Here is a 23,370-nt window from a genome sequence, read left to right as displayed (position 1 = left end):
TCATTCCCCTTTGAATAGTGCAGGTGGTGGGGGGGGGGGGGATGGATGACCTATCAGGACACAGCAGCAGCAGCCAAGCCAGTGAGACTCTGGCACAAAAGAAAAGCCAGGATGGTGTGTTACCTCCCACATGCTAGGGTCCAGGATGTCTCAGAGTGGCTGCAGAAGATTCTCAAGAGGTGGGGTGAGCAGCCAGAGGTCATGGTGCACATTGGCACCAATGACATCGGTAGAAAGGGAGATGAGGTCCTGCGCAGTGAACAGACAGTAAGGAGTTTGGGAGAAGGCTGAAGAACAGGAGCTCCTGGGTAGTTACCCCTAGATTATTCACAGTACAACATGCAAGACATGGCAGGATTAGGATGATGGTACGGATGAATGAACAGCTGAGGAACTGGTGCAGAGAGCAGGGTTTCAGATTTCTGGATCATTGGGATCTCCTCTAAGGAAGGTATAACCCGTATGGAAAAAGCGCAGGTTACAGCTGAATGCAAGGGAGACCAATGTCCCTGCAGCCGGGTTTGTTAGAGGATTTAAGCTGTCGGCAAGCGGGGTGGAACTAGAGTGATAGGTCTGAGGATGGGGTACTTGGTATACAAGTCAATGCACTGTGTAGGGAGATCGTGATGATGGATAGGCAGATGATAGGGCAAAATTGCAGACAACGGGATGAGGTGAAGAGTGACGGGGTTGAAATCAAAAAGAATGATGAATACAGGGCCAAAGGTGTTATACCTAAATGCACGCAGTATACGGAATAAGATAGATGATCTTGTAGCACAGCTAGAGATTGGCAAGAATGATGTTGTGGGTATCAGTGAGACATGTCTGAAAGAAAATTATAGTTGAGAGCTTAACATCAAAGGATACACCTTGCACTGAAAAGACATGTAGGTAGGCAGAGGGGATTGGGTGGGTCTGTTGGTAAAAGATGAAATCAAATTCTTAGAAAGAGGTGACATAGATTGGAAGATGTAGAATCCTTGTGGGAATAACGGGAGGGAGGGAACGTCGACTCAGACCATGAGAGACCTGCACTGGGCATTTTAGAGCAATGTGTGATTAAGTGCCTTGCTCAAGGACACAAACACGCAGCCACAGCTGAGGCTCAAACTAGCAACCTTGAGGTAACTAGATGAACGCCTTAACCACTTGGCTACGTGCCCAACACGTGGGAATAACAGGTACGATAATCAAAGGAGAGTCAGTGGAAGTTGTTTACTTGGATCAGAGGAAAGATACTCCAGGGATAGAAGATTGACTGACTGGAAGGAGGCAAAGAATGGGAATAAAGGGGGCCTATTCTGGTCAGCTGCTGGTGACAAGTGGTGTTCTGCAGAGGTCAGTACTGGGACTGCTTCTTTTCATGTTGTACGTCAACAATTTACGTGATGATATTGATGGCTTTGTGGCCAGGTTTGTAGATGGCACAAAGCTAGGTGAAGGGCAGGTAGGCTTCAGAAAGCAGGGAGTCTGCAGAAGGACTTGGACAGATTTGGAGAAGTGGCAGATGGCATAGAGTGTAGGGAAGTATATGGTCATGTCCTTCGGAAAAAGGAATAAAGGCATGGGCTACATTCTAAACAGGGAGAATTTTTTTTTTTAAAAATCAGAGCTGCAAAGGGACTTGGGAACCTGTGGGCAGGATTCCCTAAAGGTTATCTTGTGGGTCGAGTTGGTGGTAAGAAAGGGAAATTTCCGTGCTCTAGAATATGAAGGCAAGGATGTGATACCGAGACTTTGTAAGGCATTGGTCAGACCACACTTGGAGTATTGTGAGCAGTTTTGGGCCCATTGTCCAAGAAAAAATGTATTGCACTGGCGAGAGTCCAGAGGATGTTCACAAGAATTATTTCAGGAATGAAGGGGTTTATGTATGAGGAGCATTTGATGGCTGTGGGCCTGTGTTCACTAGAATTCAGAAGAGTGGGGGTGGGGAGCGAATCTCAGTGAAGCCTATTGAATATTGAAAGATCTAGATAGAGTGGATGTGGAGAGAATGTTTCCTATAGTGGGTGAGCCTAAGGCCAGAGGGCACAAACTCCAAATAGAGGGATGACCAATTAGAACAGAGATAAGAAAGAATTTCTTTAGCCAGAGGATGGTGAGGCTGTGAAATTCATTGCCCTAGATAACTGTAGAGGCCAAGTCATTGGGGATATTTAAAGCAGAGGTTGATAGGTTCTTGGAAAGTGAGTCTATAGGTTGTGGAATCAGTTCAGTGTTGAGGTGAGTGAAGTTATCTACACCAGTACCGGATCCTGAAGCTTGAAGGATAATTGCTGTTCCTGAACCTGGTGGTGTGAGATGTAAGGCTTCTGTACCTCCTTCCCAATGACAGCAGTGAGGAAAGAGCATGGCCCAGATGATGGATGCTTCTTTCTTGTGGCAGCACTCCTTGTAGACATGCTCAGAGTGGGGAGGCCTTTTCCTGTGAAGTTCTGAATTTTATACTTTTATACAAATATACTTTTACCATATAGCCTACTATATAATATGGGACTATTTTATGTCATAGTAACACGTTATTGAGCATGAACTATCGGGCGCGATATCTGTATATATCTGTATATATGTGTTCGGTTCGGGTTCCGTAAGTAAAAAGCCCTGTTAACTTAGCTCCAGTCTCTAGCATTTTTATTAATGATATTGCTGTGTAAACTGGCCACATACACAACAAATTGGCGACGAGGTTAATGAACCTACATCGTATCGGAACGCCGTGTTTTAATTGATAGCGGCACTCGAAAGAAGAGCGAGGCCGTGGCAGTCCGAAAGGAATTGGAGACACTCTCGGAACGGCAGCACGTCAGGAGACCAGGAGACCACAGCCAGCGCTGACCCCAGGGGCTGAGGGTCTGCCTGCCCCAGAAGGGAGAAAAAAGAGGAGTGACACACACATCCAGTCAGAGTGCACTCGCGACGTTAGCAAAAAAAGGTCACGTGAGTCAAAAAGTAAACAAGGGACCGGGGCTAAATTAACATAACAAGGATAGCATTAATTGGAACCATTACAGCATTTGGTAGTGGCATTGAAGACTGGGCAACTTATATTGAAAGAATAGTTATATTGTGATGCTAGCAGTGTTGATGAAGGAAAGAAAGTCAGCATCTTACTTAGTGTAATGGGCGCAAGAACATACGGCCTGCTATGGAGCCTGTTAACCCCTGAAAAGCCAGCTGACAAGACATTCAAGCAAATAGTAGACACTCTCTAACAACATTTAAACCCCAAACCACTGGTCATTGCTGAAAGATTTAAATTTTACAATCGGAACCAAGAAAAAATGAAAGCATTTCTGAATATTGTGCTGAATTGGGCAAATTATCAGAACATTGTCAATTTGGAGCTGGTCTATCAGACGCATTGAGGGACAGGTTAGTGTGTAGCATGTACTGTGAAACCACACAGAAGAAGCTTCTGTGTGGAAAAGACCTTACACTGGAGAAAGCGCTAAACATCTCAATATCATTAGAATCAGCCGCACGAGGTGCTGCAGAGATACAACAAAACTCTCTGGAATATGCCACAAATAAAATGTCACTGAGCAGAAATGAAGGAAAGAAATGTTACCGTTGTGGGAACATGCTGTACAGAAATGAAGGAAGGAAATGTTACAACAGGTCATATGACCCTGATGGCTGTGGGTTTAAAGACAAAGAATGCAGAAACTGTGGCAAACAGGGCCACACTGGCAGAGTATGCAAAGCCAGTGAACTGCAGGAAAGGACAAAATACAGAGAAACAAGAAACACCAGGAAGGAAAATACAACAAGGTACACAAAATGAAAGAAAGCAGTTCTGATGAAAATGGCTCCGACGAAAGTGAATTGTCTTGTCTGCAACTTCACAGCGTGAAAGAGACAGATAATCGAAGAGTAATAAGGATCACTCCATAAGTGGCAGGCGTGAGACTGAAAATGGAGTTGGATACAGGCTCAGCTTTAACAGTGATCTCTATACATGATTACAAACGCCTGGTTTCTCACATACCTCTGAAACAAACTAAACTACTGCTAAAGACTTGCACAGGACAGAAAGTGCGTCCCAAAGGTAAAATTAAAGTGACAGTGACCTACAGGGACAAAGGCAGCAGCTGACACTCTATGTACTGGAAAATGGAAGACCACCATTGTTGGGACATGAATGGCTCAGGAAAATCCAGTTGGATTGGCATACCGTCAAGGCACTAGATGTGTCAACAAAGGAGGGCAGCTCGGCGGGGAAGATGTCCACAGCTCTCCTCTCACCCATTGTCGACTATTACAACAATGAGGAGGAGCTAGACAGCGTCAACGATGAGGACAAACGCAGTATCCGTGGCTGCGACTCGGATGAAGATACAGAGGATGCAAGGGAGACAGATATTGCCAATAAGCAGGATGATGAAGACTACCTGGAAGTAAAAGAGCAGATGTACCAGGAGAAATTGACATCTCTCAAAAGACAGCTACAGCAGTTAGAGGAAGGCACTTTGCAGGAGTATCAGAAAAGGATGAAGAAACTAGATCAACAATACAAGCAAGGAATATGAAATGCAGAGCTTTTTCTGCAACTGGAGACAGAAAAAGTGGAAAGGAATTATATTAGAGAGAAGAAAGAAGCGGAGAGAGAGCAGGAACCCCCACCTCAGACCAGCCCAAGCCACAACCACCTCATGCAGCCTGTCAACACCATGAGAGAGGCCGGGACAGAGCAGCAACCCAAACAGCAGCAACAGCAACAGCCAGACAAACCCAAATCCCCGGGGAGAAGAAGGTCATCACAACAAAGGTTCTTGGAACAGTAAAGTGGTTCAATGTATGAAATGGATACAGACTCATCAACAAGAATGGTACAAAGGAAGATGTGTTTGTACATCAGACTGCTATAAAAAAGAATAACCCACGGAAATAACTCCGCAGTGTTGGAGACGGTGAAACTGGAGTTCGACGTAGAGGAAAGCGAAAAGGGTGCTGAAGCAGCAAAAATAACTGGTCCCGGAGGACTTTCAGTCCAAGGAAGCCGATATGCCATGGACAGAAATCGTTATCGTCTCTACAACCCTCACCGGCAAGGTTCTCCACGTAATTACCAACAGACCATTGAAGGTGGAGAGAAAGGAGGGAGCAGAGCCAGCAACAGATGGAGAAAACCAAGATTATCAAAATCGGCAACATCGCCCTCCTTACAGAAGACAGCGTTACTCACCTTACTTTGTTCGTCATCGCTATGGTTGCCGCCCACGATATAGCGACCAGCCTCAGGAAGAAATTACTGAAGGTGGTGAAATAAATGAAAACCAGGTTGCTGGGGAAGAAGGTAAACTTAACAGAGGACAAAATGAATTCTATTCAAACAGAACAGTTTTCGCACAAGGTAAATCTTGAACCAATTTTTTTCCTCCATTGAGAATCATACACTTAATCCTTTGCGAGAAAGTTTCTTTTCCACGTACATATTTTGGAATCCTCAGCCAATGTGTCTTGTTTTTCACAAAGAAGTTGGGAAACAGCATCAAAACAGAGGTGAATTCTGGCAACAAACTGTAGGGTTTCTATTGTATTTTCACACTTTTGCTGAATGTGCATCTGAAGGAATTCTCCCTCCTGAGCCAGACAGATAGCACTGCCCGTAATCCTTAATATCAGCAAAACTGTACTTTAACAGCAGCTTAAGAAGAATGGAACGAACAACAGGATTTCGATCAAATGCTGCACCAAATGGTGAAAGGTTACTGGTAAGGTACTGATCTTTCTGTGAGTCATTGGTTTGCCCTGACTTTTGGATAACTAGCAGAGACAGCAGATCACCAACCACTTCTTTGTTGGTGGCAAGTCATCTTTGAAGCAGACCATGGAAACTCTCTATGCTCAGAGGTCAACTTTTCATGACTTTTATATAGAAATCTATATTAAAACAAACAAGTTTATTGACAGACGTTACTCAGAGGGGCAGAGAAGACCCCCCAAAAGACCTGAGTTATAATAATAATAATCATTATTAAGTTACTTTGTTATAATTTCATATGATTAAGTTACTAATTAAACAGTGGGTGGGCATTTGTATATTAAGGGTACACATACAGTATTTGATTAGCGTAAAAGAAAAATTGATACACTTTTTAAATAAAAGGGGAGGAGTGTACCATATAGCCTACTGTATAATATGGGACTATTTTATGTTCTAGTAACATGTCATTGAGCATGTGCTATCGGGCGCGTATTGATCTGTATATATGTGTTCAGTTCGGGTTCAGTAAGTAAAAAGCCCTGTTAATTTAGCTCCATTCTCTAGCATTTTATTTAATGATATTGTTGTGTAAACGACCACATAGATAACAGTACTTTTATATATTTTAATATAATATGGTAAATAAATCTGAACCTGAATCTGAATCAATGGAATTATGTTTTAAAGAGTTGAACCCAACAGGTCCATGAGGTAATTTATTTTCAGCTATCACAAGGTCATTGCCCCTTTGGGTTTTTGTGGTTGCATTTCTACAAGGACAACATCAAGGGAAGTGTTGCTGACACTGGAGGAGCAGGGCAGTGGCAGAAGCAGGTTTGTACCTCTAGTGTGATTGGGGCATGATATCTGTTCATGAAATTAATCTGCTGCTCTGTGTGGACAACTGTTGAAGACCATAAGTGTCCTATGCCAGAGATGTGGATTAAGAAATTCCCCCCTAGCCTAACATATACACAAAGAAAAGAGATTCTGCAGTTGCTGGAAATCCAGAGCAACACACAAAATGCAGGAGGAATTCAGCAGATCAAGCAGCATCCATGGAGGAGAATAAACAGTTGATGATCTGGGCTGAGACACTTCATCAGGACTAGAAAGGAAGGGGGAAGATGAACATTGATTCTCTAACTTCTGGTAATTCCTCCTTCTCCCACTTCTTCCTTTTTCTATTCCCCATTCTGGCACCCCTCTTACCCCCTCCTTCCCCTCATCTGCCATTACCTCCCTCCGGTGTCCCTCCTCCTTCCCTTTCTCCCATGGTCCACTGTCCTATCCTATCAGATTCCTTCTTCTTCTGCCCTTAATTTTTCCACCTTTTGCCTCTCAGCTTCTCACTTCACTCCTCTCTCCTACCCACTCAACTTCCCCCTCAGCTGGTTTCACATATCACCTGCCAGCCTTCTTCCCCTCCACCCACCTTCTTATTCTCCCTTATTTTCCATTCCTTTCCAGTCCTGATGAAGGGCCTCGGCCCAAAACATCAACTATTTATTCCCCTCCATAGATGCTGACTGATCTGCTGAGTTCCTCTTTGTTACTCCAACAGATACATTGTTTTAAAGCATTGTAGAATGAGAGAGGTTTTTCATTTTCATCCACCAATACAGGATGAGGTTAGATTCATTTGTTGCTGCATTTATAGGTCTGTCCACAGTGAGTTATATAGAGGCAGTTACTTTACCTTCATGAAATTTAATTTCACCATGACACAGTAATCAACTCCATGAACTGGATTATCTTGTTATTTCATGCTCGTTATTTATTGCTATTTACTTATACTTGCATTTCCACGGTTTGTTGTCCATTGATCCTGTTTACAGTTACTGTTCTATAGATTTGCTAAGTATGCCCACAGAAAAAGAAACTCAGGGTTTTATGTGGTGACATGCATGTACTCTGGTAATAAATTTTACTTTGAACTTTGAAGACAGCAGTAAGAGTGAGGTAGTGTTGGGTTCATGGGTCCATTGTCCACTCAGAAACCTGGTAGTGGAGGAAAAGAAGCCATTGCTAAAATATAGAGTGTGTGTCTTCAGGCTCCTGTACCTCCTCCGTAATGGTAGTAATGAGAAGAGGGCATGTCCTGGGTGGTGGGGGTTCCAATGATGGATCAGATTCAGAATCAGGTTTAATCACCGGTCTATGTCATGACATTTGTTAATTTTACAGCAGTAGTACACTGCAGTAGTGAGGTAGTGATCAAGGGTTCAATGTCCGTTTAGAAATCAGATAGCAGAGGGGAATGATGCTGCCTTCATTAAGGTCTCCTCTGTGTTTTAATAAGTCAGATAAGGAACACAATGACATCAAGTGGTGGTGAGATGATATGATTGCAACACACGCTTACCAAATAGAGAACAAACTCCCAACCGTTTTACAGAGCTGCTTTATAAGCTTTTGACTAACCTTATCTCACAACAAGCTAATGCAACTGTTTCAATCAACTGCTGTATCTGGAACAAGGACAATCAAGAGATTACCAACTTGAGTCATACTATAGCTGTTAAGCAAAGAATCCCGAACCTTCCAATGAAATTCATTTACTTAATTAAATCTTTGAGGTGAATGGCCCTCTCTAGTGAAACAAACAGTTCAATAATTTACAGCAGCACATGATTGAATGCTCCAAAGCAGCTTATTTCCATTCATAAACATGTTGAGTTTGGTATTTAGAATTTAACTAGTGAAATATTTTTTAAATGTTCTTCAAAATATGTGGCAAAGCAAATAGTCATTTCAAAGTTTACAAATGACACCATACAGCAGATATAATTAATTTAGTTCAAGGAAGAGAATTTAAAATAAGCAAAGTCCTTTAATGAGTTATAAAATGCTTTGGGATACAAAGTAAGCTGAAGAATTTTAGAATCAAAAGAGAAAGCAACTGAGGGATTTATAGCAGACAAAATCTTTAAAATATTGAGCTAACATGTAGGTGATTCGATCATTCATTATGTGCCGTGTCATATGATGTAGGCGATCATGGGCTTTGACCATGATTGTTCTTGGCAAATTTTCTACAGAGGTGGTTTGCCATTGCCTTCTTTTAGGCAGTGTATTTACAAGATGGGTGACCACGGCCATTACCAATACTCTTCAGAGATTGTCTGCCTGCCGTCAGTGGTTGCACATCCAGGACTTGTGATAAGTACCAGCTGCTCATATGACCATCCACCACCTGCACCAATGGCTTCATGTGACCCTGATCGGTGGGGGCGGGCAGGCGGAGGGGCGGGGAAACAAAGAAAATAAGGACAGTTAACGAAAGTGATCCTATTGGTATGTTGCAGGTTTGGGTTTGATTTTAGGATATCTATTAAGATGGTTGCTAGATGTAATATAACTTGTACTATGGTATTAGTTAACTAACATAGTTAACTATTAACCCAGCAGGCCAGGCAGTATCTATGGAAAAGAGTAAAGAGTTGACGTTTCGGGCCAAGACTCTTCATCGGGACTGGAAAGGAAGGGGAGAAGTCAGAATTAGCAGGTGGGATGAAAATGTACAAAGTTGCAGGTGAAACTGGGAGAGGGGAAGAGGGGAGGTAAAGAGCTGGGAAGTTGTTTTGTGAAAGAGATAAAGGACTGGAGAAGGGGGAATCTGACTGGAAAGAACAGAAGACCATGGAAGAAAGGGAATGTGGAGGAGCACCAGAGGGAAGTGATGGGCAGACAAGAAGCGAAGGTGTGAGAGGGAAACCAGAATGAGGAATGGTGAAGGACAAGGGGAGGGGCAATTACAGGAAGTTCAAGAAATCAAAGTTCATGCCATCAGGTTGGAGGCTACCCAGATGGAATATAAGGTGTTGGTCCTCCATCCTGAGAGTGGTCTCATCATGGCAGTCGAGGAGACCAACCAGAGGCACTCTGATAAGAATAAACTACATGAACAATACTTGAACATGTGTGTACATTCCACAATGCACTTTGTTAGGAGTGAAGAATCCACCCGGCATGCAGGAATATTTTTAGATGAGAAGTTCAAATTGCAATAGATTTCAGGATTGGGGTAAGGAGTTGTCAACTGGGAATTATTAGGATTAGGAATGGATTATTTTAGAAATGGATTTGAATGGTCTTACTGCAAAACAGAATCTTAGCTTAAGTTCGAATTCCAGTATAATTAAGTCAGAGTTAAGATTAGTAGTGTACGTTTTTTAGGATAGGAAAATTCTTTTTGGGTTACAGTTTAAGCTCATGTTCTACATTTCCACTGGTTAGAATCAAGATTAGGGTTGTTGTATTGTGAGACTAGAATAAAAAGTTAGGTAGGCTCCTTTTTGGACAACTTCCTTGCAACTTAAAACATAACATTGATGGGATGAAGGACCTCGACCCAAAATGTTGACAGTTTATTCCCCTCCACAGATGCTGCCTGAATTGCTGGCCTCCACCAGCAGTTATGTGTGTTGTTCAAGATCTCCAGCATCTGCAGAATCTCTTGTGTCTACAATAGCTTTGAATAAATAGTTCAGCTGTCTCTGTCAAATCATGCGCACATGCTGTTTCAAGATTGTTTAATGTTTAACGTTATTTCCTGTACACTAGTGTAAAGGAGAAAAAAAAATTTTTACGCTAGATCTGATGCAGCACAAAAAAAAACAGAATAAAATAAAGAACGCAATAATAAAAAAGACACGATAAACATAAATATATAAGATAGCTTATATACATAGATCGACGGTATGTACATAAAGTGATGCTAGGCACGGGAGTGTCTCCACATAAGGTGACATTGACAGGAAATAATACAGTAGTGGTGGTTGGGGGTGTAGAGTGCTGGATCAGTGGGTGGAGATGTTGATCAGCCTTACTATTTGGGGAAAATAACTGTTTTTGAGTCTGGTGGTCCTGGCGTGGATGCTATGTAGCCTCCCCCCTGATGGCAGTAGGACAAACAGTCCATGAGTAGGGTGTGTGGAATCTTTCATGACGTTACTGGCCCTTTTCCAGCACTGTTCAGTATATACATTCTTGATGGCAGGTAGGCAGGTGCTGATCTGTTGGACAGTTTTGACCACCCGTCCACTGCAATGCAGTTTCTGTTCCATGCAGTGATGCAACATGTTAGGATGCTCCCTACTGCACATCTGTAGAAGGATGTGAGTATAGATGTGCCTAGTAAGGCTAGTAGGCAACTTAGATGAATTTTCCACCTGATGCGTTGGTTTAATTCACCACTCGCTACATTTCAGGAGATTCAGTGAACAGTGCTAGAGGATCAAACCAATACATTCAACAAGTTAGCTGACAACAGCAGAAGAGAGGAGTAAATGATCAAACTGCTTGATAGAATTGTTACCTGCAGGATGAATGCCTGTGTTCAGTTCTGGTCACCAAGAAACTAGAGACATTTTCAAATGATGGAAACATTGCACATAGGATCAGTGAGACTGATTTTCATTGCACTGCTCTGAGTTATGAAGAATGACTGGATTGACACTGTTTTTCTGTTTAAAAAGTCTCTAAGTGAACACTTGTAACGTGAACAGGAGAGACACTGAAGCTAGTGGATATAGAAGTGTTTTATTCAACAAAAACAAGCAGCAGACATCATATTGAGACACTCTTATGGGAAGGGGCCTCCTGACCCAAAATTACATGACATTTTTACATGCTAAAGATCAAATGTAGGACAGTTCTCTAGTTACTGTGTATCTACAATGCTTCCGTTGAATTACATGTAATTTCCACATTCCTTCTTCGCACACACACTCCAGATACCCAAAATGAAAGTTAATTAGCATTGTCTGGTTTGCAATCAGCTTCAGTGCACAGCCCCAGAAAAATTATTATTCAGGGCTATTATTCAATTTACAACCCACATTCATGCCTAAGGATTGGTTGCTGGTAAAGTTAAAATTTGCTATATACCCTAACTCCAGAATATGCTCTAACAGGCCCTCCTGGCCATAAACACATTTGTTCCAGGAAAGTCCAAACTTAAAGAAGGGTCTAATCAAATTGAGCAGTTAAAATGCCCTGTACTTTGTGGGCAGAACTAAAGATGGCGCTAGAGGGCAACTTCTCCCAGCTCATCAGCAAAACAGTTAAATACTTCCTATTCTAATGTCTCTATTTTCCTTTCAGGGCTGCTGGGTCTTATTGGGATGTTTGATCAACTGCAGGAGTCAAGGACTGCGGTTCTGCACGGCAGTGTGTTGCCATTCTCGGAGCTCAGCGATCGGCTGCATTTTGGCTTGTCCAGGTTCAACCTGAAGTCGGATGACTTCGGGGCCTGCGCGGCCCTGTGGACACAAACTCTCAATGGTGTCACATAGCGGGAGCCAGAACATCGAAGACAGCATGAGTGAGTATCAGAGGGCTCTACACTCAGTAATCAATTTGCCAATTCTCAAGTCATGGAACTCAAAGAAAAAGCAACTCTTCAGACTGACTGTAACATCGAAATAGCGAGAGTTGTCTCCTCTGTCGCTGTGGAAGGAGCAATATCTGTCTCTACCTTGTTAGTGAGAGAGAGAGAGTGCCTGCAGGATGTCGAAATGTTGGAGTGAACAGTTAGTTTTTGATGGACTGTAGACCATGATCTCTCTTTGGGGACTTTGCCTTTGGTTCCACGGTGGGTGGTGGGAATGCTGATGCTTTATGCTATAGTGTGGGGGAGGGGGATAGTTGATGCTGCTTGTGCGGGGGAAGGGTGCAGGGGGCTTTGGGGTTCTAATGTTTTTTCTGTCATTCATTCTTGGGTGTTTTATTCTGTTTCAAGAATGTCTGCAAAGAGTAAGAATTTCACGTTGTATATTATATACATTCTCTGATATTAAATTGAACTATTGAACTAGCCCCTTCCCCAATGACCTATCATTTCCCTATGTGCATCTACATCTACGCTATCATCCCTAATTGCTACCTACAAGGCTCTAAGCGAAGATTGTTCCAGAAATTTGGCCAACATTATTTAAAATGCAACTGCCATTCGTATGCCTGTTCCTTCTTCCCTGCTGGTCAATTGCAGTTTAATCTAATTCTTTATCTTCGCCCCCTCATTCTCTGATAGCTAGAACTCTAGCCAGGGACACCAGCAAAGTACATCTATCAGGCTCACATGTCCTCTCGTCGATGTACAGGAGAGTTTGCAAGGACCTCAACCCAGTGGCATCCCAGTCCGGCTGTCCATTCGATCACTGGCCCAACCATTCAGGCTAGAGTGACTGTTTTCAGATGCTGTGTATTTTCTTTTCCTTCTCGGTCTGCCACACCATTGAAGTTCTGAAGCCTAATGTCTCTGCTGAAACTCAGATCCCTTCCTATCTGTTTTCCCCAATGTTTTTTCTATTCTGAGCTATACAACTAATCATCTATCTTCAGCAACCAGACTTCATTACAGAATACAGTTATTGTTATACCTTAATATGCTGTCCACGGCTTGCTGTCACACTCTCTCGGTGTGCTCTGCCTTTGTGTTTGCTGTGGGTCTGCTTCCATCAGCTGTGGTCAGAACTGATGCAGCCAGCTGGTGTTCATCACTTCAGTTCCCTGCAGTGACACTATTACCATGTACACTTGATCTCTTGCAGTCTGTGAGGGAGACAAGAAGGTGGGTCATACGATTTAACCTGCGTCCAGTGTTTCCACTGGCTGCCTCGTTGTGACTGTACACCAACACGGGCGCTGTTCATCGGGAGTACCACCTGTGTTTCTATCCACCTGGCAGTGAAATCTGTCTTTTCAACCAGCTCCCTTACCGTGACTGGATCATCCTGGCTGTGTGAGGACTACCCTCTCTCCCTCTGGCTCTTTCTGATCCGCAATATGTCACTGCTGCTTTGCTTGATCCCTCGGTGTTACCCTGGTTACAGTGGCCCTTCACATAGTTTCTTCCTGAACACTTGAAATTTCTGTTGCTCCTTGTTCTTCCGCTGCTCTCCTTGTACTGATGTCTGCCCACTTGTTCGCTTTCTGCTCCTTACTATCCCCTTTCTGGTGAGCCGTTACTTTAATCACTGCTCCCTCCTCAGGCAGCTGCGCTACTTCCAACAGCCCCTGACTGTGCTTGGCCCCGACTCTCGGGATCTCCTGACATGATTTCCACACACCGCTGGGGCTGTTGTCTTTCTGTGGGCCATGTTAGCCGCTCTGCAGAGCACACATGTTCGCTGTCCCTGTCTTGTCCATGTTATATCTCCTTTTCCTGAGTCTGTGATCGCATCTGCCTTTTTCCATGTGTCTTTCATTGTTTGGGCCCACCCAAAAATCCACAGGAAGCTGCACTCTCTCAATATGAAGTACCAGGGGCTGACTTCTCTTCACCTCATTCTTTCATCTCCTGCACTGGTAATGTAAATGGCCTCTCCAGTTGTGGAGAAGGGTAGATCAGTTATAGTTACTGACTACCCTGTGTCCACTAACACATCACAATGCTGGCCCCCTAAGAAGCCCCTTGAGGCTGCTGTCAGGTGTGCGTCTGATCTCCCCACCCCTATAAACTGGTCAGCAGTCAAATCAGAAAGAGAGGGTGCTGCTGTGCATTCTGCTTGTTTTGGTGAGTGACCTCCTCTGTTCTCAGGTTACTGCCTCCAACCATGACCTGAGATGCCACAGCTGTACCAAATCATCTCCGTTACCCTCTCATGTCTATTCAACCAGTTCCTTGCTACACGCCCCAGTTGCTGCACAAAAAGGCAAGTTCTCTGTAACGTCACAGCAGCTACACTCACTGCTGCCACTTTATGACTTCTTTTCCCCTCTTCTCTGATCTACCTCATCAGCTTATGATACTATTGCTGAGTAGGCCGCTACTCCCAGATCTGAAACTTCCTGGTGGGCTCTGCACAGGTTTTCCTTCAGAATCTCAGGAAGACGGGCTCATGGCTCCCTGGATTATCTGACCCTAAATACTCCTCATATGCTTGATATTTACATTCTGCATAATCCAAGGCACTGAACCACTGGCATTATTGTTCTGCAGTTACTCTCACCTTCCCCCCAGTCACTGCCTCACTTCCCCTTTAAAATCTTTCTTCATTGCTGGCATTCCCAGTAGTTGCTCCTGTACCATCCTGCACCCCTTGGGCCATCCTGTGACACATATTCCTCGGGCACTTTGCTTTTACCAAACATGTATATCTTTAGGGTGCATTTGGTGAATTTCGATCATTTCCTCGAGTTTGCACCAGAATTCTGCATTCCCGCAGGCAACCTTCAGTGAGGGAAACCCTGACAAAATACTTTGCTTCTCCCCAGGAGTGAAGGGCTTGTGGATGGTCACGATCAAGGTCAAGGGCTGGCTTAGGTCATCAGGGTTCTCGACCTGACGCTGCCTAAACTCAATTGGTGCCAGTCCATCAGATATATCTGAGTATAACCTCTCCCTCACTATTTCCCACACTACGCAAAATATGAATAATGGATGAAAATTAAACAGGACATATGTAAAGCCACAGAGGACATACTCTGCACCTGCCACTTATGTGCGTCTGAACTCATAATGCCTGTTGTATTCCTTTGCATATAAAAACTGTTGCATCAAGGTTACAGACTTATTCTTAAGACACACAAACACATTTACACACAACCCACTAGTGACCCTGCCTCACCAAATTAACACAAAAATATCTACTCCTACATAAACACATGCAAGCACACAAACCACACTACTTTAATATCTACCAGTCCAGCTGTCTGTCGTATTCGTGATACATATTACCAACCTGAACAGAACCAAGTGTTAGTGCTAATTTTGAAAATACTCACCCACTTAGATTGCTGGCCACATGATGGGTCACAAACATATCCCGGATGAGCCCCCAAATGTTGTAATGTGAACAAAGTCACCAGAGAGACACTGAAGCTAGAGGATTTAGATGTGTTTTGTTCAACAAAAAATGAGCAGCAGGCATCATATTGAGATATTCTTGCAGGAAGAGGCCACCTGACCCAATATTACATGACATTTTATATGCTAAAGATCAAAGATAACACCAAGACAATTCTATAGTTACAACCTATCTACAATGCTTCCTTTGAATTACATATAATTTTCACACCTCCTTCTTCACATCCACACTCCAGACACCCAAAAGGAATGTTCATCAGCATTGTCTGGTTTGCAATCAATTCCAGTCCACTGCTCCAGGAAAACTATTGTTCAGGGTTGCATTTTAAATTTAACCTACAATCCACATTCAGGTCTGAAGATTGGTTGCTGGGGCCGTACCCCAGTTGGTTTGGAGGCTAGAAAGAACTGAGACAGAACACAACCATTGAACCGTGAGAGTAGAATTTGAGGCACTGGCTAAAAATTAGAGAAAGGTAATTTTAGGATTGACATTAGGAGATACTACACACAAAATAATTAACAAAGGAACAATCTTTCAGATGAAATAATAGGATAAAATACTGTAATAATTTAAAAATTGCATTCTGCAATGGAAACATTAGGATCTCTGCAAAAGGGTGAATTAAGTTGGATTGAATAGTCTTTTTCATCTTAATTAACTGGTAAGTGAGTAAGTGGATTAGATGCAAGTATTTAAAAGATATGATGTACTGGCAGGCAATCAGTTTCTCATTTAGCTTACTAAAAGAGCTTAAGTACCTTTGATCTCTTCACGATCTAATTGGACATATGTCTTGAAGGAAGAGCTTCAATTTTGTTGATCTTATGGTTCACTCTGCATAAATCAGCCAGGATATTGCAGCTGAGCCAGTGGGAACCTGGTGGGGGAGTGGAAGTAGGTGCTCTCATAAACCCATTACTATGATTACTTTGAGGAAATAAGTCAGTTTATTTGTAGTGTTAGCAATGGGATAGCAATTTACTAATTTAATTTTTACATTTTCAATTGCAACAGATCAGACCATTCAGAATACGAGGAATTGCATTGTATCTACGTTGTGCCAAGATTGTCAATCCTGGAATTTGATCTCGCCAACCTATTATTCTTAGTAACGGAGGATGGAAGAAAGTCAGGTGGGAACTCGATACAACTCTAGTCTAGAAATGCAAAAGTTTCCATCCACTCCAGTACAGATGAAGGAGGGGTTGGTGGTCTAATTCTCCTTTTCAAATCTGCATGGAGCTCATATGTGGTAATTGGGGATTGGATTGTATTTTTGTGAGTATTAATCACTGGCCAAGGCACTACAGCTACAGTTATTGTTGAGTGCTTACATAGAACACAGGACACAGAACATTACAGCACAGTGTACGTCCTTCAGCTCATAAATTTGTGTCTATTTTTAACCCACTCTAAGATCAATCTAACCCTTCCCTCCTACACAGCCCAACATTTTTCTATCATCCTATCTAAGAGTTTTTTTTTAAATGCCCCTAATGCATCTACTTCTATCACCACCACACATTCTGTACTCTGTGGTTAAAAAAAACTACCTCTGACAACTCCCTCTATATTTTCCTCCATTCACCTCAAAATTATGACCCTTGTATTAGCTATTTCCACCTTTAAAAAAAAGTCTCTGGCTAACCATTTGTTCTATGTCTCTTATTATCACGTACACCTCTGTCAAGTCACTTCTCATCCTCCTTCGCACCAACCAGAAAACCTCGAGCTCTCTCAACCTGTCCTCATAAAACATGCTCTCCAATCCAGGTAGCGTGCTGGTAAATCTCCACTGCACCCTCTCTAAACCTTCCACATCCTTCCTAGAATGAGACAATCACTTGAACCAATAATTCTGATCCTAAGGTAGCTGTTTGTGCATACAGTGTCATATATATGGTATCAATACTTTCATATGGAAAATCAGTGGAGGTGGATGATACATATGGTAAGAGTCATGCATTTTGCTCTCTGAAGAAAAAGAAGATGTCCCTCACATGCAGGTCATGGCAAGTTAGGTAAGACACACCTTTTAATGAAATAAAAACAGAAAATGCTGGAGAAACTCAGCAGATAAGACAGCACCTGTGGAGAGAGAAACAGTGTTAATGGTTCAAGTCAAAGACTCCACTGGAACTGGGAAAGAGCAAAAAATAAATTACATTTCAGTTGCAAAGAAGATTGGTGTGGGATGGACACTGAAATTGCCCAGTACGTCTATCGAAAGAGAAAGCTATATTAACCATTACATGTCGGTAATCTTACAGCAGAAATTAACAGTTCTGATACAAAAAGAAAAAGTGAATTACATGAAATCATTTGGTTTGATGTTGGAAAGGTTGCAACATACCCAGATGGAAGATGAGTTGCTGTGCCTTAAGCTTTCGTTAAAACACCACAGAAGGCCGCAGGCAAATAGGTCAGAGAATTACAGTGATGAGCAGCCGGAAGCTCAGGATCATCCCAGTGGTTGAATGGAGATGTTCCATAAAGCCGTTATGCACTCTGCATTTGGTTCAGCTGCAGATCTGACCTGCATTTCATGTTCCTTTGTTTGCTTTCTCTCTCTCCAAATGTCTTTACAATCTGTTAACCAGATAGCACTGTAAATATTGAAATCACATGGGCAACTACAGCCTTATCTAAAAGATATTCCTTTTGTCCGATCTGAGGTATTCCACCTTTGACCTATTCCCCCCCACCACCCTATCTTTTTACATTGATGGCTCAGTTTAATTTGACATCATGTTCGGCATAGTTTTCTGTGCTGCAGGATGCTGTGTTCTATGTCTTATGATATCTCACCGTAAATTAAAATAAAAAAGTGCACCTGCTGGGAGTCTGAAATAAGAATAAAAACTGCTGGAAACACTCAGCAGATCAGGCAGCACATATGGAAGTAGAAGCAGTTAATGTGAACTCACTGATGCTACTAGACCTGCTGCATTATTCCAGAGTTTTTGGTTTTACTTCAATTTGCTATCATCCACAGTTATTTGATTTCCAGCTTTCAATGTTTATGTTTTTGTACAATACATTTAAAATTTGTTGAAAACATCATGGAGTGACCTTTTTTTCCTTTTGGAATCCAGTCAGGTACGATTTGATATGAATTCTCATGTTTGGTTTTCCCAGCCATTTTGGTCGGTTGGGGAAACCATTGACAGAATTCAGGTTAAAATATTTGTCATGTAATCTGTACATGATAATCATTTTCTCCCACTGCAATACACTTTAACACTACATAAACCAGGACATTAATGCCATAATATACAGTGCAGATGGAACATTCAATTTTATGAAAAAGATTTAAAATATATCACCACATATATTTTTTCTTTCATTTTCATTCCCTGAGAAAATTTTCTTAAAAAATCATTGCTCTCTCTACGTTAAAACTTCCAGATTGAGATAAGGAAGAAGTGGGCAATCCTCCACATTCATAACTAACCTCAACCCCAGAGGCCAGTTCCAGATGAGTCTCCCATCTGTGAGGTCAATTTTAAATCAAATTTGAGAATGTCAGGTTAAGAACATTAGAAATAGAAATGGAAATAAGACATCCAGCTGCTTGAGCCCACTTGACTATCCTAAAAGATCCTGAACATTGCATTCACCTTCTTGCCTGGTCCCTATATCCCATGTGAACTTTAATGCCAAAATCTATTGATCTTAATCTTGAGTAAACTCACTGACTGAGCATTCATTGCACATACAGTGGCGAATTCCAACTACTTTAATGATTTATGACCAAGTAATTCCTGTCTCAAATATTGAATGGCTGATCCACTATTTCAAGACTCGTCAGTTACAGGGATTTTCTTACACATTTTCTGCCCATGGGCAGCCTGCAGACAATCACAAGTGGCAAAAGGGCATGATCAGGAATGAATGAATTGTGTATATTAGAATCCCTAGTGAACACAAGATGGTAAATAAGTAATTTATTATGGACAGATCTGCAGAGTCTCCATGTTAATTTTTAATTGACATCTTGAGAGCTTTTGAAGAAAATCATCCTAGATGTTGCCTTTCAGAAACTCAGAATATCACAGTGTTCTGTAGTTGAACAATATTGAAATCAATTTGTACAAGTCACCCAAAAGGAAATTGTATAATAACTAAGAGTTATTTTAGTGATATCTATTGGTCTAGATCATTGTAGAGAACTCTGCAATTCTTCATTGTAGTGCCATTAAATCTTAAATTTATGCACTTGAGAAAATGAACAGGGTCAAAATTCTACAGCACATTACAGGCCCTTCAGCCCAAAATGTTGTGCCGACTATGTACCCTACATAGAAGAGGTAAGAAACTGAAGAAAAGGGAATATCATGGAATAGACAGGAGGAGGTCGGGACCAGAGGGAGGTGACAGGCAGGTCATGAGAGGGGGGAGTTGTAGAGGAGGAATGAGAGGGTAGCCACCTACCTTCTTATTCTGGTTCCTGCCCGCTTCCTTTCCAGTCCTGATGAAAAGTCTTGACTCAAAACACTTATTGTTTATTCCTTCCCATATATGCTGCTTGACTTGCTGAGTTCCTCCATTTTGTGCATATTGTCCTCATCTCTTTATCTGTAAGGTCACTAATTGCCTACGACCTGGTCTTCGCAAGAAGAATGATGACCAAACTTCACTAGCTCCTGTGGAACAGGGAGTTCAACCAATTCCTGCAAACTCTTTGGACGAACATTTCCATAACTCACTCTAAGCTCTCAATCATAGGAATAGGAATGTTATTTGGTCCTCACCTCTAAGTTCAACAATTGACGAAGGTCCACAAACCGATTTATCTTGTGTGCAATCCTTCAGCAGAATGTCTATTGAAAGCACTGAATCAGTGAGTTGGTTCGGATTTGGAATGTGTTACTTTCCTCACAGTAAAAATTTATAGCACAGCAAACAAAGTCAAAGCCAATTTACTTAAAAAGTTATATACATAAGTACATGTGCAATTTAAAACTTACTTGCAGCAGCATAACTTCAGATAAACAGCATTCACATGGAAAACCCTCAATGTGGACTGGTGTTCCCCCCCCCCCAACTTCCCCTTCCTGAAATGCACAGTCAGTTCCTTGGTCTTGCCGACGTTGAGTGCAAGGTTGTTGTTGCAATACCACTTAACCAGTCAATCTGTCTCACTCCTGTATGCCTTCTCGTTGCCATGTGAGATTCTGCCAATGACAGGGAATATACACTAGGTGCATCCTATGTCTAATGAAGTGGTCACTGACTGCATGTTCATGGTCTTCTGCTGTTCTTCAAGGTTCAACATGTTGTGCAAGGACATGTTGTGTGTTCAGAAATACTCTTCTGCACACCACCTTTGCAATTCATGGTTATTCGAATTACTGTCACCTTCCTGTCAGCTTGAACCAGTCTAGCTATTCTCTGAGTTCCCTCATTAACAAGGCACTTTTGCTACAGAACTGGAGGTTTTTAGTTTTTTTGCACCATTCTCTGTAAACTCTAGACTGTTGTGTGTGAAAATTGCAAGAGATCAGCAGTTTCTGAGATGCTTAAACCACCCATCTGACACCAACAATCATTCCACGGTCAAAGTCACTAGATCATATTTCTTCCCCATTCTGATGTTTGATCCAAACAACAAACTTTCATTTTATTGTCAAAGTATGTCTCAGAATACCACTCTGAGCTCTGTCTTCTCCAGATAGCCATAAAATACAGAAAACCATCGAAGTAGTTGAAAGACATCAATTCCCCTCTTGCACAAGAAGAAACAAAAACTCACAAAACCTCAAACCCTCCAACTCCTCCCCCACACAAAAACTAAGAGATCATCCAAACTCCCCAAACATTTCCACAGACGGCTGTGGAAGCCAAGTCATTGGGTATATTTAAAGCAGAGGTTGATAGGTTCTTGATTAGTCAGGGCGTCAAAGGGAGAAGGCAGGAGAATGGGGTTGAGAGGGATAATAAATCTGCCATGATGGAATGGCGGAGCAGATTCAATGGGCCAAATATCCTAATCCTGCTTCTATGTTTTGTGGTCTTATAATTATGCTGTCCATAATTTCATATCTCAAGAACAATCCCTAACAGTTATAAATAGTCAAACCCTCCTCTGAGGATGATCAGAAATATTCAGGTGTTAGTGTTATTCGCGTCGCCATTGAATGATTGTCTTTAAACTGCATCAGGAGGCACAGTAGCGTAGCGGTTACGATAACTGCATTATAGCACCAGTGACTCAGGTACAGTTCTGCTGCTGTCTGTAAGGAGTTTGTACGTTCTCCCTGGGTTTCTTCCGGGTGCACAGGTTTCCTCCTACATTCTAAAACTGTACAGATTGGGTTAGTGAATTGTAGGCTTGTTACGTTGGTGCCAGAAGCCCCCATCAACTGTGTTGGTCATTGACACAAATGATGCCGTTCACTGTATGTTTTAATGCACATGTGACAAATAAAGCTTCTAATCAGCCTCAATGGACATTGGATTCAAGTCTCTCGCCTGCTTGTGCAAATACTTCTGTATGTGTGTCTCTCAGGAACAACCACCAAATTGGAATATTGAAAAAAAAGTTCAATGCCTTAAGATCTGGCCTCTGAAGTTATTTGCATTTAATAAAGCTGCATTCTGTAACTGAAAGAATCAGTGTTTCTCATTGCTTTTGATTTTGAATCTAGTAGAGAATTAAAGACTACTTTATGTCATATCTTATCAGCCATCACTTATACTATTGACACAATTACCAGTTGGCTGAAAGTCTCTTCAGGTACATGGGCGATTGTAATTTGTACAAATGCTTAATGAAGTGAATTGTTTGCCATAAGAAGAGTGACCTCTCTGCAAAGTGACAGCCAGTCTGATTCCAATATGTGATGTAATTATAGCCTGACAATTTCAACAACCACCAGAAGGTAGCAGACTGATTCTTCCCCCCAAAGTTCAAAGTAAATTTATTATCAAAATACATATGTGTCACCATACACAACCCCAAGATTCATTTTCTTGTGGGTGTTCACAGGAAATACAAGAAACACAATAGAATCAGTGGAAGACCACAGACAACAAGAAGGATGAACAACCAATCTGCAAAAAGTCAACAAACTGTGCAAATACAAGAAGAAAGTAAAACGGAAGTAAAAATAATAAAGAAGCAAAAATATCGAGAACATGAGATAAAGAGTCATGGAAACCGAGTCCGTAGCTTGTGGGAAAAGTTCAGTGATGGTGTGGGTGAAGTTGAGTGAAGTTATCCCTTCTGGTTCAAGAGCCTGATGTTTGAGGGGAATAACTGTTCCTGAACCTGGTGATATGAGTCCTGAGGCTCTGGTACCTCCTTCCTGGAGGCAGCAGCGAAAAGAGGGCATGGGCTGGGCGGTGAGGGTCCCAGATGATGGATGTTGCGTTTCCTGCGACAGTGTTCCATGTAGATGTGCTCAGTGGTGAGGAGGGCTTTACCCGTGATGGGTGGAGCTGTATCCACTATTCAAGGACTTTTGGTGCATCCATACCAGGCCATGATGCAGCCAGTCAATATACTCTCCACCATACATCTATAGAAGATTGTTGAAGTTTTAGATGACATGCCAAGTCTTCACAAACTTCCAAGAAAATAGAAGCACTGCCATGCTTTTTCTCGTAATGACGTTTACGTGCTCAGCCCAGGACAGGTCATCTGACAAGATAATACCAAGGAATTTGGAGTTGTTCCTTCTGTATCTCTGATCCCCTGATGAGGACGGGCTCATGGACCTCCGATTTCCTCTTCCTGAAGTCCATAATCAGTTCCGTGGCCTGCTGACGTTGAGTGAGAGATTGCTGTGGCACCACCCAGCCAGATTTTCAATCTGGGCCAAGATGGCCTGTTTC

The 23,370-nt window shown here is 42.2% G+C and overlaps 1 pseudogene; it reads left to right on the top strand.

Annotated features, from left to right (window-relative positions):
• The first annotated feature begins 3,557 nt into the window (after positions 1–3,557).
• LOC140190803 (Y-box-binding protein 1-like) lies at positions 3,558–22,092 on the top strand (annotated as a pseudogene).
• The last annotated feature ends 1,278 nt before the right edge of the window (positions 22,093–23,370 follow it).

This window comes from Mobula birostris, chromosome 31, assembly GCF_030028105.1.
Source record: "Mobula birostris isolate sMobBir1 chromosome 31, sMobBir1.hap1, whole genome shotgun sequence".
Classification (NCBI taxonomy): Eukaryota; Metazoa; Chordata; class Chondrichthyes; order Myliobatiformes; family Myliobatidae; genus Mobula; species Mobula birostris.
Note: the sequence above shows the minus strand (reverse complement) of the source record. Positions and strands in the feature narration are given on the sequence as shown.